The 15,276-nt window shown below is 39.3% G+C and overlaps 1 long non-coding RNA gene across 1 annotated transcript; it reads right to left on the minus strand.

Moving 5' to 3' along the window:
- Nucleotides 1-345: 345 nt before the first annotated feature.
- LOC149127347 (uncharacterized) lies at nucleotides 346-6,622 on the minus strand. Its single transcript, XR_016231492.1, has 2 exons — nucleotides 3,516-6,622; nucleotides 346-3,176 (listed from the first exon to the last, which is right to left on the minus strand). It is a non-coding gene; the product is annotated as an uncharacterized LOC149127347 (long non-coding RNA).
- Nucleotides 6,623-15,276: the final 8,654 nt, after the last annotated feature.

Raw genomic sequence — 15,276 nt, forward strand, 5'->3', positions numbered from 1 at the left:
TAGGCTGCTCTATTCTTGGTCTTCCACCTGGATTCCTTTCCTTTATTATTTAAGTTGGCTGAATGAAGAATTTAACTCCACTGACTTATCACCCAGATTTGGTAACTCCAGAGCAACCAGTATGAGCCCAGTATTCCATAAGTTCTAGCAAATAACATTTAGTGGCTTCACGAGTTTACAAGTGAACTTAAGTAAGTATATAAGAAGTGTGATGTGTGTCTGTAAGGTCCTGTGTGCATCAGAACCTCACAGTACCCTAAAAAGTTCTGACTCATAGGTCGGAAAATGCAGGTTTCCAAACATCGTGCCTAGAGGGTAGGAATGGTGGCAAGAGAACATACATAATTTTAGAAGCGTTTTCTAGTGAATTTTAATAGACATGCCCAGCTTCCCCAACTGATAATCACTGATCAGTATGTTTTATTGGCCATGAAATTTTCACACATAATTCAAGGTGGCTACACTGTTATTATCTGTTTGAGACATATAATTCCTTTATATATATATACAGAATGTTATTTTATATCTGTTTGACACATGCATGATTTGCTATATACAAGTTCTGAATCAAAACTAGGTTCAAGCATGCAAAACCAACAGCATTTTAATGTTTTACTTTGACACTCTGTTGAACTTAACTGGTAACTCTTCTAACTTTATACTCCATTGAAATAAAAACACAGGTTAAATAGAGCTACATTTTAAAACTTATTTATCAATATTCACTTAACACCAGTAATGCACTAAATACCACAGCAAATTGCCTGCTAGGATTTAAGTAATCAATTATCTTCACTTAAAATTTACATTGCAGTTTGAAAATCTGATCATGTACTTTTGCCAGCTTAACCTTGATTTTTATGATTGAATGGGAAACATTGGTAAACAAGCCAAACATTAAGCCCATCTTGAATTACAATTGTTTTCATGGATATCAATGAGCTCTCCTTAAGCTTGAGACTGTGGCAAATTTTTACAACATGAACAATAAAGGAGGAAACATTCTTTCTCTTTATTTATTATAGAACAATATTACTACATAAAGGAGGAATTACATTTATCATAATCCCACCAGCCTAACCTCTTTTCTGTTCACTCTTTTAATCTTTACCCACAAATATGACAGACCTGGAACCTGTGTGTATAATCTAGGGAAAAATCACCATTTAAATCCTATTATACAGGATTATATGCAGACTTCTCTTAAAGAAAACTACACAGTGTGAAACCTACAATGTATAATAGGTACCACAATCCTCAAATTTTTCAGCTTCCATTTTTCATTCCAGATTACTTCTTCCTTTCTTCCCTTTTGCACTTGAAAATGAACTAAGATGAGGTTCATGCTGGCTTGAGTTCACCATTCCAAAAATAGCATACATGAAAATATGAGACTTCAAAAAATCCACGAGAAATTGAATATATACTTTTCCATGAATTTTTTGAAGTGCTTTTGATTGTTCTGTTGTTTAGCATCTGTTTGTGCAGTAATAAAATTTAGGTTTTTCTGGTAGAAACATTCCCATGCTAACTTTGTTATCTTAATGGCTCTTAATTATGTCACTCTTACTGAGCTTGTTTTATAGGGAAGGTCATTAATTCATATGGCAGACTTCTCCAAAGGCATTCTGCATCTAAATGCACTGCAGATACCAAAGCAACAGCGGTGTGGTGGAGGCACAGTACGTTCTGCAATGACAAAAAGTTCCAGTCCAGTCCCTTCTTCCACTGTGACTATGTGGCCTTGGGCCCATCACTGTGACCCCATGCAATTCCTGTTACTCTTCTGGAAACTGAAGGCCATATTTGCATTTCATGTCTTTTGGAATATTACGGCAAATGACGAGAATTCAGGAGGGACCTTGAAAAAAGTTCATGGAAAATGCACATTATCTGCTAATTAATTCCATTTTTCCATGAACCTGCTGAAGTACCCTTGGAGGTAAGCATTTTGAAATCCTCAGATGAAAGATAATGTGTTTTTTAAATATGAGGACAAATACCACTTATTACTAACATGTAGCACAAAAACACGTCTATATCCATCATTCTGGTTGGAAAATACAAAATTGGAATTTACCTTTCCAATAGATTTCAAAAACAGTTCTGGAGCGCATGCTGAACCAGTTTCATTTAGTGACACACTGACATCTAGTGGAGATTTATGCTATGGGATCTCTTAAACCCCAGACAACCACAGTTCTGATGGGGTCAGAGAGACGCCAAAGCAACTTTGATCCATGCAAAGCATCAAGGACAAGATATGCAAGATTAAACAAACAAACAAACAAAATACATTCCCTGTATATTTGTTTTTCTTCTCCAGTTGGGAGCACTGACCAATTCAAGAGGCATGATCAAAAGCTACCGCATGGTGATAGTGGTGGTGGTGGTGAGCTGTTTTGTGTTGATTTAAGAGATCCACAAAACCTCCCACTCACACTGAGTTTTAAATCACAACTACTCAACTAGGTGCTCACCAGTGGGCAAGGGTGCAGAGAGGAAGGGCAGGGATGGCCAGGGATGGGCAGGACGGGTAGGGGATGGTGAACAAAGGAGAGGGGGAGAGTCTTCAGGCTTTCAAATACAGCTCTTGAATTAATTTCTAATACCTCTTTGTAAGCTTTTTGGCACGTCACTAAGCATTTACCTAAACTTGCTCATTTACTTTGGAATGAAAATAGAAAATAAAATGTCTCTATTTCCTGGAGTTTTCCAGAACGCCTAGCAGTCAGTAAAAATGCAGCCTCTTTGTTTCTGTCCCGTCTAAAGGCTACAAAAATAGACCCTGAGTAGCCCCAGGAGGAAGTTAACTTAATACCTACATATTTTATTTAACATGTAATTATTTAAATCCAGTTTCATGAATATATTCATTGGAAGATAATCATATCTGCTACAAGCAAATTTTGAAAAATCTGTGTCCCCTCTCCCCCTTAGTGAGCCTGGGAAGGACTTGGAGTACAGACGGTCTATGTGAGCTACACCAGCCTACTTCCTTGATTTCTACTGAGCTTCAACCACTGGATGGAACTTCTTTACACCACTGTTTAACAGCTTCATTGTTCCAACGAACAGGAAAGGCTGAAGAGGAGGAATTCTGGAGCTGGAATAAATAATTTTTTATACTGCTGTGTGCTTAGCCTCTGGTTCTGGCAGACCCTTCCACACCTCTTCTGGAAAAAATAAAAAAGAAAAATGAAAACATCTTACTGTTGGTCTACAGGAAATACAGAACTAAAAGAAATACTTAAAGACCAGGAAATGTGTGACTTTCTCTTGAGTAGAATGTGCATGTTTATTCCCACCATACCCAGGATGCTTCTAAATTGATTTAACTCCTTCACTCTTTATGTCTGGGGAGAATTATCTAGAAATGATTAGGCCAGACCAGCTGTCAAGTGTAAAATCCTAGAAGAATATTAAGGCAGCTACACTGCCTAGTTGTAACATCCTTACATAAATGTGTTATCTATTGTTGGCGCTGTTAAATTTTAAAAAAGAAATATACTCACTTATGTCCTTCTCAGCAATTAATAGTAAACTTCAATCTTCAGAGCCCAGAGACAAAACAAACAAAAAACAACAAAAAAAAAAGATGCGACACAACCTATTAGCATAAGCAAAGACAATGTTCTAACAGTGAAGCTTCATGTTGCACTCAAGTGTATAATTACCCATACTACTTAAAGTCATATTATATTTTACTGCTTAAAAAAATCTGTCCAGCCTCTTTACACTTCACAGTTCTATCACTAAATAGAGTTCTTCCTCACTACATTTCTGCACTGTTACTCATTGTTTTTAGTTCAATTGTATAATTGAGAAAAATCAGACCCAGAGATGTACAGAAAAAAAAAAGTTCCTAGCGGCAGAACAAGATAGCAAATGGAAGAGATTTGAAGGCTTTGTCACACCATTACAGCTGGTGGTTAAATTAATTACATTATTTTGGCTCTAACGGTCAGTATTCTAAAGACCCAGAAGTCAGAACTAAGATAGTAATTATTATTGGGATGTTTTACTCATGAAGAAACTATTCTGATAAGCTGAGTGGGAATACAACTAAACTTTAAAAGTTGTGATTGCCATATGAATTTCCATAGTGTCAAAATGTCAGGCTATAACCCTTGGTAATTAGCTTTCATAGATGTATCACATATTTTATTGGATGGTAAGTTTTATTTTAGAAATGGTGATTTTAAAGATTCCTGGGCAAGACTATGATGTTGCAATGGAGGCTTTATCTCTATGGTGCAGAGTAAGTTGGTGCCATTGATTTCCAGAAAGGTCGCCTGTCATTCTGGGTCTATGTATCCTCCTAAACAGGTCTTATGTTCCACTCTCACAGGCACGCTACTTGGTTGTAAACAGGAACTAAGTTTTCCAGGCACGTTCAGAGCTATAGAAGCCAAAAGGAGATAACTATTCAAAGCTCAGTCCACACGTATGTCTATGAGATGAATTTGGAGATGTGTCAGAGTGCCTGTGAACAATATATTTAATTTCAGAGAAAGAAATTCACAGTATAGACTCAATACTAACATTTTCACCACCAAAATCCACCACCCTTGGTGATCTTGGCTCCCCTGGAAATGTTAATAAAATGGAGACAAATATGACATAAAAAATCTGAGGACACTTTATTGATCTCTTTATCCTCTCGGCATTATAAAGCAGGCAAAATGGCATTTTTAACCCAAGCTCCAACCCTGCCCAAAGCTTAAATGGGCTGGATGTTTTCTCCCCAGTACAGTACCCACCACCACTACACCAATCATCCTTCTCCATCTCCAGCACATCCCACAACTCAGAGTACAGAATTTTGCTATTTCCCTGCTTGAGGGTTCTTGTCGTCTTCTGCGCTTTTGGCATCCCACGATATTTAAACTACAGAGTTCCATTAAACTTACTTTGAAAATACATGACGAGAAAAAAATGCAGTTCTTGCCAATCACTCGGGCAGCTCTAACAAGACACAAGTTAGAGGAATATAAAATAATTTCTAATTTCATTTAATAAAATACAGGATTCTGGAGAAGCTATTCTCTAAATACAGACTTTAGACGTAGTATTCATTGCAACCTTCCAGCCAGACCTTAGATAAGGAAATGCTGTTTAAGCAAAGTGCCTAAGGAGAGAGAGGTCTTAACCCGGGGAATAAATGAAATAGGAGAGGTCAGCACATGGGATTTAAAATGCTCCGGTGGGGTGCGTGTGTGGCGCAGCAGTTAAGATGCTAGCTAGGACTCCTGCGTCCCACAACTAAGTGCCAGGACTCAGGTCCAGGTTCAGCTCCTGATTCCAGTTTCCTGATAATGCACACAACGGGAGACAGCAGGTGACAGCTCAATTACTCCGGGCCCTGCCACCCAAGTGGGTTACCTGGATTGAGTTCTCAGCTCCTGGCTTCAGCCCTAGCCCAGTCTGAGCCATGGCAGGCATTTGGGGAATGAAGTAGCAGATGGAAGCTCTTGCTGTCTGCCTCTCAAATAATAAATTAGGTAAAACAGAAATCTTTAAATTCACCTCAATACTTTAAATTCACCTCAGTAGGACTTGAAAATCCTCCCTTTTAATAGCCTAACAACTTTAAATCTGGAAAGTTGTGTGCCTACATTTAAATGTGTTAATCTCTCTAGATATACACAGCTACAACAAAACAAAAACAAGTGGTTCCATATGCTAAACTGACACACAGGACTTCTCAACTGACTATATGCTTGCCCACGCCTGCAGCGTCATTTTATGAAGGCTCACAGACACAGTTAATGTGTAAGTGAAAGGACTTCCAAATACTCAAATTCAGCAAGAAAAAAAGACAAGATGCTCAAAGTTGCCCACTCATCAGCACATTATTTTGGACTGAACGGAAGCCTGTTTCAGCACTACCAAATGCTCTTAGGCACAGAAGCAATGTACCATCTGCCTGAGGCACCAAGTGTATCAACTCACGTTTAAAATACTGGCGTGCCTAGTAAAGAATCTTTAGCAATCCATTTTCTGATGTTTGACTGAAACTTAACATGGCCAGCAACAAGGTTACATGCATCACTACTTTGAACTGCTAGCAGTAAAATAAATTATAAAAACATCAGAGCGTCAGAAGTGCGATCTTACGAGCAGAAAGCCTTGAAGAGTCAGGGGATTAAGGAAGTGTTCTCAGTGAGTCACAACTGCTCCTTCTCTAAGGGAATCTTTGCCAGGGAAAGGTGGAACTGCTGCCATTGGCAAGTGGCTGGTATTTCACTACAAAGCGAGCGCCCCTGAAGCTGCTCCCAAGCCAGAGGCTCTGTCAGGGCGCCAGGCTACAGCAATTTAAGGAGGCAAAGCTGGTTTCCACCGAGCAAGCAACAGGCACCCACAGCAGTCTCATGAGCAGGGAATGTCCTGGGGAAAGTCTACAGTCCAGGAAGATTAGCAAGACAGTGGTATGAAAAATGAACTGGCTGGCTTCGGATCAGTGCGGTGCGCCAGCCGCAGCGCCAGCCAGCCATGGCGGCCATTGGAGGGTGAACCAACGGCAAAAGGAAGACCTTTCTCTCTGTCTCTCTCACTGTCCACTCTGCCTGTCAAAAAAAAAAAAAAAAAAAAAAAGAAAAAGAAAAAGGAAAAAGAAAAATGAACTGGAGTCTTTCATATGGACAAAATGGTAACTTGAAAAGGCTCCTACTAGATAAGAGGCAATAGCAGAGCTGGAAAGCAGAGAATCAAGACAGGATGTCCTCCAGACATAAGGAAAAAGAAACCATCAGTCTATCTATATGTAAAATATCCTAAAGAATACTGTTATGACTGATGTAACTAACAAGAGTCAACATACTTCTACTAGAATGTTTTGCTGGGTCTAAATGTGCAATAGTTACCACGAAAGGACAGTTCAGCAAGACCCACTAAGGAAAGAAAAGTTTTACTGTTTTAACTTTTGTTTTGACAGGCAGAGTTAGAGAGACAGAGAGAAAGGTCTTCCTTCTGTTGGTTCACCCCCCAAATGGCTGCTATGGCCAGCATGCTGTGCCGATCCGAAGCCAGGAGCCAGGTGTTTCCTCCTGGTCTCCCATGCGGGTACAAGGCCCAAGCGCTTGGGCCATCCTCCACTGTACAGCAGAGAGCTGGACTGGAAGAGGGGCAACCAGGACAGAATCCGGCACCCCAACCAGGACTAGAATCTGGGGGTGCCGGTGCCGCAGGCGGAGGATTACCCTAGAGAGCCATGGCACCAGCCTACTGTTTTAACTCTTGACTCCAAGCAAAATTAAGTAGCTGAGTTATTTAAAATTCAGGACTCTACCTCTGCCCAGGTTTTCAGAGAGAACAAGCAAAGATACACCACACTAGCTTTCATTGGAAAGCAGTCAGGACAGTAGCAAGGAAACAAAAACACAATGGAAGGTAGGAGACTTGGCCATAAGCTGCGACTGCTCTACAGGTCTTCTAGGAATGGAACTTGAGGGAAGGCCTAGAACTGAAGTCTTAACCATGGGCCCAGGGGCAGTGGACTGGGTAAAACCAGTTGGTGTCACTGTGTTCTCTGACCGCCACATCCACAGGACAAGCCTGGGGGAAAGAATGCCCAGTTTTCAGACTCATTTCCTCGAGCTAGTTCCAAGAAGTCATCCACCACATGACACGCTGAAGTGTGGCCAAAGCCCTCCGTACTTAAGACCGACATCTCTCTCTTCTGGACAAGACTATGATGAGCTCGCTAGGAAACCGAGCATACCTATTCCTTCATTTCCAGCACTTTAAGCGACATGGCCTTTCAGCAATACTTCCATTTATCTAGTTAATCTAGTATCAAGGTAATACTTCATTGACTTCAGGAAAATCACTTGAGGGGAAGAAAATACCAATGTGCTCAAGATGCAAACCAACTAACCACTGCTAAGACCATAGTTGATGAAAAGAAGAGCCCATCCAGCTGCTGTGGCCACTGCAGCTGCTTCCTGATTATTAATTAATGCGTAACTATGAAACTAAAGGCCCACCCAGTAAGGCAACTCAGCCCACTGATAAACAAATTACTAGTTCTCTGCCGGGACAAGGGAGTCACACAGATCTGTCTCCTCACCCTCACTTTCAGCCAACAACCTATTTCTCAAGAGGTGTGGACGCAGTCAGATAGCCTCCAGCTACGTCTCCCCTCCAGTCTGGGCTTGTGCTCTTGCATTCTGCCTGCTCTCCAAATGCCTCCGTTCTAATCACAGGCCAACCACTGCTCCACCAGATCCTACTCCCTTTTGGCTACCGGAGGAGATTCAAGAACTAGGTGAACATCAAAACTATTTCAAGTCCTGGATATTACATTTCCCAAAGAGCTTCTATTCTGGTCAGGAACAGAGATGTCTAAGGCACTCCAGAGAGCTTTACAATCTATCCCAGTCAATGGTGTAGCACTGCTCTTCTCAAGTATACTGCCTCTCTCCCCTACATAATTCACTGCCCTCTCTACCACCTTTCCCATTACCATAAACACACTATAATTTTGCCTTAGGGGAAAAAACAAAACTCCCAACTATTCCCCATTTTTCTATTTTACTCCAACATGGTCAGTAGTCTCCAATTTCTTACTTCTTTGGCACCTTCTCCAAACGACTGTGAACCTGACTGCTTCAACAAAACTGCTTCTAAAAGTCTCCAATGACCATTTAGTTGCTAAATAAAAAGGCTGATTTCAGTTCTCATCTTGTTTTGACTCCCAGTGGCATCTGATGCAATGATTCCCACCTTCGAGAAATTTTCCACTTCCTTCCCCAGTTCACCTACTCTCCTGGTTTTAACTGTTTTTTCCTTCCTCAGTTCCTTTGGTGATTTCCCATCTGTGCCCAGACTTCTTTCTAGGAGGACTTGGGTGAACGCATAGTCTCAAATCTATCAATAACATCTACACACTTGAATCCTACAGGGACATACCTGGACCACAACGAACTAACTCCCACATGTCATATTTGTATATGAGGGTACTTTAAAAAGAGCCAGGAAAAAATAGAATTCAAAGTAAATTTTGAAATCGTGTTTTTTAAAATGTGCATTTTCCAGGAACTTCCATAGCACTTTACTATGTTCACATCATATGAGTTAATAGGCATTTCAATCTTAGCCTATTGAAAACTAAGTTTCTACCCTGGCTGCTGATTGTGTTTTAACCTCCAACTTTCTCCTCTTAGTTAATGACAATCACCTATTTTAGTTTGCCCACGCCCTAAACTTTGACTCCTTTTTCACATTTCACATTCAATTTATCAGAAAATATTGGCTCTACTCTCAACCAGAACCTGATCATTTCTACCTCCAAGACCACCATCATGGATCATTAGACTCTCTTCACTCCATTAGTCTCCTGAACCATCACCCTACTCCCAACTCCTCACTTCTACCCAAGTCTTTTTCTTAACAGTAATCAGACATTCAAATACAACCCAAGTCATAACCTATTGCTCTTTGCTAAGAAACCTTCCAATGGCTTCCGATCTTATTTAGAAAATCAGCCTGCAATGGACTACACGATCTCCCCTCCTCTCCCAGTTGCTCACTATGCTCCAGCCCCAAGGGCCTCTGTTGATTCTTGAATGCAGTGGGCATGCTCTTGTCCTGGGGTCTTTTCACTCACCCTCCTGCCTGAAATATGCTTCCCCTGTGGGGCTGGCTTAGCCCTCGCCATCTTCAGCTCTTTAAAAAAATTTTGGTAAGGTCTTCTGACTACTCTTTTGTACCACTGCACAGCAACCTCCCCTTTCTCACTCCTAGCACAAATTGTTTCCCTTTCCAGCTTTAGCTTTCTCCATAGCACATACCATTTATTATATAATAGACTTGGGGGTTGCGGGGTGGGGGTGGGGGCATTCTGTGTCCCTGTATTTGAAAGTAAATTCTGTTAAGGTTAGGGTTTTTGGTGTGCTTTCTTCACTGCTACTGTTAAGCATCTAAAACAGTTTTTGTCAGTACACACAACCAAAAACCCACTGAGTTAAGTGAATACCATATTTCTAGGGGACTCAGGAATAAGGAGAAAGAAAAATTTTAATGTGCCTTTTAAAAATTATAGGAGACAATGTCTCATATCCATATATAAAATGACCTTTACCATTTGAGAATTGTCTGGCCAGGGTGACATGGTTTAGCAGGGTGTTGAAGTGCTCCCTAACAACTAATGAAGGAACTAGATAAGGGGAGTCAATGATATCCCTGCCACCTCAAACCCACTATTTGTCTCATAAATGATTGCTTTTCTTAACTTTATAGATGAAAGATGAGACTTGACATAAGCTCTTCCATCTCAATCACCAGAGAATCCTTAACTTGGGGCCATCACTGTTGGGACCTGGAGATCAACCCCTCGGCAAACTAGGTATGTTTCTCCACAGGCTTACCTTTTCCATCTCTTGGAATGAGACAGGCCTGGGAGTAGTCAATGTTTATGCGTTTGCTCATGTGACTTAAGAAATTCTCATGATATGAGTGAGATACACGAGTTGTTGTTGGAATTAGGAAGTTTTGATCCAGTCACTTTTCACGTAGACCTACTGTCACAGAAACAACACTGGACAATTAATTCTTTGTGCTGCTCCACCTCCCTTTCTCACAGAAGCTAGAAATGAAGGGGGGGACAAAAAAAGAGATCGCAACAATAACCAACTTTCAACACCGAAGGACACTTTCCATACTAGTAATAGAGTATGTTGGTTCCCTTTTCTGAAAATATTTCTTTTAAAACAATTTTTTAAAGGCTGTAATTTTTCATTGTTCCTATTCGATTCCCCTAAAAGAACACTCTAAGCAGTTAGTCATGCATCACTTAACAATAAGGACGCATTCAACGATACACATGGCTAGGTCATTTTTTCATGGCATGAACACCAACAGGTGTACTTACACAACTGGGATGGCTATAGCACCTCTAGACGATGCAATCTCATGGGACCACTGTTGTGTATGTGGTCTGCTGTAGACTAAAATGTCACTGTGTGCCAAGGAATATGCACGTATTGCTTTGGGTCATTTTTTTTAACCAATAAAAGGGGATAGGAGAAACGTATCAGTTAATAAGACAGTAATGATAATGAGAAAACACATCAATTTTATAGGGCAGAAAACATTCTAGAACATTTAAGTACTTTTAAGATTAATTCTTACTTTTTAAACAGGTAAATATTTGATGGTTTATAGGAATAACCTGTTGCTAAATTCCCTTATTTCAGTGAAACAGGAATAGAAATAGCACCTACCATATTCAAAGCACTGAATAAGTGTGATACGGAATTAAAGACCTGGATGTGTCCCATATTGGGTCTCTAGATAAACCTTGAGAAGACTTACAACCACAATATAGTAATCATTCAGCAAACACATACCATTTTAGATATGAGGCTAGATAATGAGTGTATAGAGAAGGAATATATCCAGAAATATGTATATGGTGTTAGCCTGAATATAATAATATGCCAAAACACATACTAGCAAACTGGGTACTAAGAGTAGTTTGAAAAACAGTACTTATTTTAAAAGTATCAAATAATATTAAGCATGTTTAAAATTATATAGATTGGTACAACTTACCAAACATTATACTAATATTTTCAGTGCTAATTCAGCAAGGACATCTGCTCAACACCTCATTCAACAGAAAATGGACATACATTAAGAAAGATATGATGTGTTCCTTCAAAGAGGGCCAAATCTATCTGGACAGGAAAATCAACTATTTAAGGATGTGAAAATGTACTCATCTTTGTCTATCTCACTGCCTGAAAAAAAACCTTCCAGTTAGCAAACAATTAGAATTTGTAGAATAAATTCATAATACAGATCAGTTAAGGGGCTTTATGGCACAATCCATCTCCCACCCCACCCCCCCCCCAAAAAAAAAAAGAAAAAAAGAAAGAAAGGAGAAAGGTTTCTTGGCTTCAGAGCAAACAATACTGAAGGGACACCACCTCGCATGTTGTTGAAATGGGGAAATACGCATCAGCTTGATTTCCTTTCATTATTTCTGATGTGCAGATGGCATCTCACAGAAACTGACAAACAGATATGTGACAATAGTACAACAGGAAGGTTTTATCAAATGGAGTTGAATTTAAGATAAAACTTTAGGGAATGGAAGATTTGGGAGAAACACTGATTTAGTGACCTGTGTTACGTAGTTTCATGATTGGTGTTAGCCTCAATAGATTTTAACAAGGTAACCTAAAGATACAAAAGACCTAAAATCAATTTAAATTTTTCTAATTTCATGGACAATACCTAGGCTTGTCAAACAAACAATTCCTTTTGCTATGCCATAGTTCTGTTTATTTAAGAATATATCCAAGACTAGACCCTAGGGTTCTGCTGCCTAATCTTAGTTAAATCACTCTTTCTCATGTATAATTAAATTAATGATGACTATAAAGAGCCATTGATACTGCGTTTGGCCTGAATAATCTACTAATAAACTTTTTTAGTTTTCAAAACAGCTTCTCAATATTTACATATATTAATATACTAGATACTCTTATTTAAAAGTCACCTTGGGTTTCCAGTCTCTTGAACCACTGGAACAAACAGTTGAGAGCATAGCAGGTGGTATACTTGAAACAAGAGAAAGTGCTGGAGTCCCAGGACATTGCTTTCAGAGAAGTGCCCTGAGTTTTACAGTCAAGGAAACAGGAAAGCGAGGTTATGTGTACATATGCCTTAGATATGCACACAGCTTACACAGTCATTCCTCCTCTCTAACAAGGTTTACTATGACAATGACCAAGGTTTAAACATCACCCATGGCTACTGACAATACAGTTACATAAACCACTCGCAGCAACTTATCTTATAAATCACTTTGAAAGCATTAACAGCTCACTGTATACAAGCATCTGATTACATGTTGCAGAGATACACATTTAAAAACTGAAGAACTTTACAATAAAAAGCTGACAAATCAGTTTTAAAAGATTTCATTTCAAATAATATGTATTCACTGGAGTATAATTACAAGCTGTTTTTATTATTTGGGTATTGCTTGAAGAAACTACATTATATGTTTAAACATGAAACAATGGGATTTATTTGCACAATTTATTTCCCTAAAATAAAGAACATTACTGAAATAGAAGCAAGCAGATAATGCAGTATTGTAGAAATAACTACCTCATCCTCTTAAGTACATCTGTAATGGTTTGGGAAACCATAAATCATTCATAAATCTGTCCAGAGACCATAATATAAATGTTGACTTTAAAATGTGTTAACATACTACACTACCATAATCATACCTAAGATTACTGTATCAAGTTATGGAATTGAAATTAACTTACATTTTCCCACACATTCTTGAATGAATTTTAAGAATACACTTGGGTAAGTTAGTGCACATCAGAAAACACCTCAAAGTTATTAAAAGGGTAGCACATACGTAAGTCAAAATGCAAGCATCAACTCAACTTTATGGCTGTGCCTGTAAGATTTCCTCACTAAAAAAGAAAGGCAATGTCCAGACAGATGAGTGTCAATACCTCATTTTGAAAAAGATACTCATTAAATGTTTCAGGCTTGTCAATATAAATTTTTGATGTGGTTATATAATATATGATTAACTGAATTGCTTTTAAATTTATTTTCTTAAAGATTTATTTATTCATTTGAAAGGCAGAGTTTCAGAGAGGAGAAACAGACTCAGATCTTCCAACTGCTGGGAGACTGGAATTCAACCAGGTCTCCCACATGGGTGGCAGGGGCCCAGGCACTTAGACCACCTTCTGCTGCCTTCACAGGCCTATCAACAGGGAGCTGGATTGGAAGGAGAGTTGCAGGTACAGGAGCCAGCACCCAAATGGGATGCAGGTGTCAGGGGTTGTGGCTTACCCTGCTGCACCACTACACTGGCCCCCTTGGCTAAAGAAAAATTTAACACAGAACCTTATATCTCTCAAATTAAAAAAAGACAAACCTGGGGCCAGCATTGTGGTATGGTGGGTAATGTTGCTGCCTATGACACCAGCATCCCATATGGGTGCTGATTCATGTCCTGGCTGCTCCACATCAGATCTAGCGTCCTGATAATGGCCTAGGAAAAGCAGCAGAAGATGGCTCAAGTGTTTGGGCCCTTGCCACACACATGGGAGACCCGGATGAAGCTCCTGGCTCCTGGCTTCAGTTTGTCTCAGCCTTGGCCACTGCAGCTATCTGGACAGTGAATCAGCAGATGGAAGACATTTGTAATTCTTTCTCTGTGTAATTCTTTCAAATTAAAAAAAAAAAAAAGCCTCTAAAGAAAAACGAGAGAGAAAAATCACTGGTATGAGAAGTACTAGACAAATGACTATGGGAAAATACAGATAAATCTAACATATAGTTTTGAAAAATAAAATTTTAAGGTTCCATTAATAGACACTACAATAAAATATCAAAATAAGAATATACTAAAATGCAAAACTGTAATTTTTAGAAGTTGTAGATTAATTATTCTATGAATATAGTTTTACAGAGAACAGTTTTAAGTGGTGTCTAAGTATATGTGTGTTTTCAACAGCAATTTGTGATATGATAAACACTCCCAGCCTAGAGTCAAGCACAGGGGCTTATTCATCTATATTACCTACGCAACCTGTTTATACATTAGTTTCAAATCTACACGTGTCTATCCTCCTAAAACTCTTTGGGGGGTGTTAAATGAGATAAGGCACAGCACTGTCTAAATGGTGCTTGGCGTATAGGGAGACACTGTCCAGCTCACTAGAAGACCCTAATTAGAGCACACCAGGCTTAAAGGGATGCATAATGCCATGATCATTCTTACACACTTATAAAATTACATATGGATTTGCAACGTGTACAATCTGCTCTTAATGATGAGAAATGGTCTAGGTTTTGTTTGAAATATCACAATTTATAAGTAGATGCAACTTCATGGAGAAAAAAAAATTCCCTAGTGACAGTAAGAGGATACTCAAGAAGTTTTCAGAAAATGGAATTAAGATACAAAGTGTCTTCAAAAAATTCATGGAAAACTTAAATTATGAGAAACAAAAGCTATACACCAAAATATTTTTACACCAAAATAAATTTAATAGGGTGGGCATTTAGCCTACAGGTTAAGACACCTTTGAAAGACAGAAAACACATCCCATTATCAGAGTGCTTGGATCTGTTACCTGGCTCCATCTCCTGATTCCACCTTCCTGCTAACACAGACGCTGGGAGGCAGTAGTGATGGATGGCCCAGTTGGGTTTTTGCCATCCCTGTGGAAAACCTGGATTCAGTTCCCAGTTATTGGCTTTGGCCTGGCTTAGTCCCAGCCA

The sequence above is a fragment of the Oryctolagus cuniculus genome, chromosome 3 (genome assembly GCF_051225735.1).
Source record: "Oryctolagus cuniculus isolate XC-2025 breed Fujian yellow rabbit chromosome 3, ASM5122573v1, whole genome shotgun sequence".
Lineage (NCBI taxonomy): Eukaryota > Metazoa > Chordata > Mammalia > Lagomorpha > Leporidae > Oryctolagus > Oryctolagus cuniculus.